Below are 4,657 nucleotides of genomic sequence, written 5' to 3'. Positions count from 1 at the left end.
ACGTTGAATAAAAAAATTAACCTACAGTAAAGCAATTAAATATATAAAGTATGTAGTTGAGCCAATTAAACTAGTTTCACGAGAGTTGTAATGTCAACTTTGTCCCTTTGCTGCCGACTTATAAAACTTGAGGCTGTTCTGTCCCGTCCCGTCCCGTCCTCCCAAAGTTGGTTTTGGGACATGTCCACGTTTTCTAAAAGCAAATACGCATGACCGCCCTTCTCCGGTCTTCTCTCTCCGGGAAAGTCTCACGTACAGCATGTTAATATACATTTTAAAAAATGTTATTGTTTTTATTATTATTTTTAATAAAATCAATAAAAAATTATTAAAATTATTATTATTTTTATCAATTTTATTATTATTAGGTACTTTATCGGGTTTGATAATATATTCGATAGAAAAAATAATATTTTCAGTAGCACTTTATCTGATATATTACCAAAATCGATAAAACGTTCAATAATATTTTAAATAATACTTAGTTACCAATTCATTAACCCTTCAACTTCAGTTGCTCAAATCATTGTCGTCTTGGTAAATACTTGCTATACCATTTCCAATATGAACAGCTGAAGTCTAATGGTTATAATAGACTGTATACTCTTTTCAAATACAATAATTAGCTTATTCTCTAGTAATATTTCTATTTTGCTTTTGAAACCCTAAATTGTTGTTGGTGTCTTCTCCTTTGATTGCTGTCGTTCGGTAGACTTCAGTCATTGCCGGAGTTACAAGATTTCTTATATTTATCTTTTGAAGTTTTAAGTTCAAACATCATGTTTATAAGAATATAAATGTTCATCGTCAAAAAAGTAAAAAAATTTAAACATATATTACTTTAAATTTGCTTCGGATTTAAAGAAAAAAATGCTAAATGTATTCAAGAAAATAGTTTGCGTACATCGTCCGTATGAGCACTATTAGAGAAACTGTTACTTATCCGTTTCAGTTTAATAAAATAAATTAAAATTTTAATATAGTTAATTATATATGATTTTTTAATTTAAAACCTGGTGTTTGGTTATGTGATTTCTCTACTATATTTGGACATTACATCGTAATTGTATGGAAATATAATTATTAAAAAAATTAATTATCTAGACATTTAGAGTGTGTATTTATTTAGAGTGGGTTTATATTCCACATCTTAAAACGAATTGGACAATGGTTGCATAGGTGTATTTTGCACAGGAATCTTGTAAGCCTATTTAACAGTGAAAAGAAAGAAAGAAAGAAACTTAAATTCTCGTTTCACATGGTGGGGGCACTAACACGATCCATCGCAACCGAACATACAAAAAGTACAAATTCCAACCCTGGTCGTTAGCCCATCCCCCAGTCCCCTCCGTGATCGGTGGACAGCCTATCACGCAGCACCTCCTGCCTTCCCCGTCCACAACTCATTATTGCATAATATTTTTTGCCAGGGTCACTGTCATAGCAACAATCTTGCATGTTAGTAGAATGCAATTTTGATCTGATATGTTGATGGGAACGAGATTGCCAAGGGCACCTAATAATACTCCACTGGGGCTGCTTGACAGTTCTCATCTGATACAACTTCTCTACGAAATGGCGGAGGTACATACGAAGGGTTGTGCATCTTAGCAATGCCTAGTTGATCCCTTGGAAGAATGGATGGTGCTTGATGGCTGATGCACCCATTGTTGACTCTAACCGCCTTGCAGGATCCTTCACCAGTAGCTGCAACATAAGATCCTTGGCCGCCGCGGGAACCGCGAGTTCTTTGGGGAACTCGAGGGCTCGGGCCACAATGTTAGCCAAGGTTAACTCATGGTCCACCCTTGAATGGTGTTACCCCGTAAAACAGTTCATACATAATTATCCCCAGTGTCCACCAGTCCACGGGGCTACCATGACCCTCGCCGGACACAATTTCCGGTGCCAAATACTCATGAGTCCCCACAAAAGACATGGACCGGACATCAATTGGCTCAGGCACAAACTCAGGCCCAACACGGTGGTCAGTCTTCTTCTTGCGTTTGCGTTTTGGGTGGAAACATGACACTGCAGGTACTATACAATTGGGAATAATGCAGGAAGAGGATGCAAAAGGAGGCTGATCAATAGTATTCTTGTTTTGTGGAGCCTGAAACGATGGTTTTCGATCCAAAATAATTTGAGGTGTGGACGTAGAATCTTCGCATTTTAATGAGAGGTCAAAATCGGTGAGCATAATGTGACCATCTGCTCGAACAAGCACGTTTTCAGGCTTTAGATTACGGTAAACTACACCCAACATGTGAACTCCAGAGCTAACCATCTCAGATCCATAGAACCTGCAGACACAAAGCCTAAACTTTAAAAGCCAAATCCCAGAATCCGGCAGAAGAAAAGGGAATTCAGATTAGTTGACGGAGAATAAACCTGACGGAGGATTCTGAGAAACGTTTCAGGGGTTGCCGTTGACGGACGACGCGAAGGTCGCCACCCGGACAAAACTCCGTTAACAAACAGAGCCGTCTAGGTGAATCGATAGCGGCGTAAAGCGACGGTAGAAAAGGATGGTCCAACAATTTGAGTATTTCCACCTCAGTTCCACCTCAGTTCTTGCTCTCCTTTCTTTACTCCTGGACGCTAGCTCTTTCTTGTCCATGACTTTCGCCGCAAAAACGACGACTTGTCTTGCTCTGCTTTTAGTGTCACACTGTCACTATTGTTTTTGTTTGTCAACCGCATTGGGGTCGGGAGGTAGTGTCGCAGGAGACTTGATTTCGACTAAGTATACGGAGCCGATATCACCGGAGCCAAGACGGAGAGAGAAGTGGAGATCGGCGAGGGAGAGGGTGCAGGAGCTTAGATTTTTAGAAGAGAAGGAACCGTGAGCGGAATGAGCGAGAGAGGATGAACCTGAGTTGGAGGCGGATCCCGAACTGGCGCTGCGGTTTACGGTGGCGCTGGAACATGAGGTGAAGCTTAGGCTTTGGAGATCGTCGGCTAAGTCGTCGAGCCAGGGCTCCATTGTAAGAGTAAAAGGGATGGAGGGAGGGAAGGAGATAAATGGAGAAGAGAAAAGTATAATTGAAAAAAAAAGAAGGTAGATGAATCGGGTCGGGCCACCGGATGATTGGTTGGATTTAGATTCTTCGGCTTCCTCATAAAGGAGCCGTTAGCGGATAATTCAATAAATGGGTGAAAGTCAATTATAGGATTTAGTAATTTGTTATTATTATTTTTATTATTTTCCTAAAAAATAAAAAAAGAAATTAAAATGTTGAGTTATAAAATAGAGAAAATAACTTCAGTGACAAAAAATTTCTTATAATATACGATTTTAACCAACTTTTTTTGGATTTGCCAAAATGACCAACTAAATCGCAATGCGATCTATAATTCGCAACGCGATCTCCGGTATCGCAAATCAGTTTCCAGATTCGCAACGCGAACTTCGACTATCGCAACACGAACTTGGACTATTGCAATGCGATTTACATATTCGCATTGCGATAGTCCAAGTTCGCGTTGCGATAGTCGAAGTTCGCGTTGCGATTTTCCAAATTCGTTGCGATAGTCAAAGTTCGCGTTGCGATTTATTCCAAATTCGTTGCGATAGTCCAAGTTCGCATTGCGATTTATTCCAAATTCGTTGCGATAGTCCAAAATCGCAACGACTGGTAGTATTGCATTTGTTTCTTAAGAATTTTCTCTAAAAAGATAGTATTCGCGCGGACGTGTCGAAGACACGTATTACCACGACCACGAGACGAGACGAGACGGCGGCGCGCGAGAGTCCCCCTTGTTCTTTATCACTCAACAAGGAAGTGGGAAAGCCAAGCCTTAAATATCATTCCCAATAGTGTTTCCAATACTATGTGGGATTGAGCATTACCAACACTTGTTTCCAATATAATGTGATTATTCAGGAAACAATTAACAATCATGCACCTTAAAACAACTAAATCAACAACTAATTGCATTAGTATTATACGATTAAATATGTCATAATTAAAAGTCAATTTACAATCAATCGCGATTATTGCAATTTTAAGCAAAACATTCAAAAATAATATCACTATTTAAGGCTCAATCCCACATAGTATTGGGAACAAGTGTTGGTAATGCTCAATCCCACATAGTATTGGAAACACTATTGGGAATGGTATTTAAGGCTTGGCTTTCCCACTTCCTTGTTGAGTGATAGAGAACAAGGGGAACTCTCACGCGCCGCCGCCGCCGCTGTCTCATCTCGTCTCGGGTCGTGGTCGTGGTCGTGGTAATATGTGTCTTCGACACGTCCGCGCGAATACTACAGTTTTAGAGAAAATTCTTAAGAAACAAATGCAATACTACCAGTCATTGCGATTTTGGACTATCGCAACGAATTTGGAATAAATCGCAACGCGAACTTCGACTATCGCAACGAACTTGGAATAAAGCGGAGCGCGAACTTCGACTATCGCAACGAATTTGGAATAAATCGCAACGCGAACTTCGACTATCGCAACGAACTTGGAATAAATCGCAACGCGAACTTGGACTATCGCAATGCAAAAATGTAAATCGCAATGAGATAGTCGAAGTTCGCGTTACGAATCTGGAAACTGATTTGCGATACCGGAGATCGCGTTGCGAATTATCGATCGCATTGCGATTTAGTTGGTCATTTTGGCAAATCCAAAAAAAGTTGGTTAAA

The 4,657-nt window shown here is 39.9% G+C and overlaps 1 pseudogene; it reads right to left on the bottom strand.

Annotated features, from left to right (window-relative positions):
- Positions 1 to 1,200: 1,200 nt before the first annotated feature.
- Positions 1,201 to 2,994, bottom strand: LOC120144144 (annotated as a pseudogene).
- Between the last annotated feature and the right edge of the window lie 1,663 nt (positions 2,995 to 4,657).

Source organism: Hibiscus syriacus, unplaced genomic scaffold (genome assembly GCF_006381635.1).
Source record: "Hibiscus syriacus cultivar Baekdansim isolate YM2019G1 unplaced genomic scaffold, ASM638163v2 tig00110882_pilon, whole genome shotgun sequence".
Taxonomy (NCBI): Eukaryota; Viridiplantae; Streptophyta; class Magnoliopsida; order Malvales; family Malvaceae; genus Hibiscus; species Hibiscus syriacus.
The sequence above is the reverse complement of the archived record's forward strand: the minus strand, read 5'-3'. Positions and strand labels throughout refer to the sequence as shown.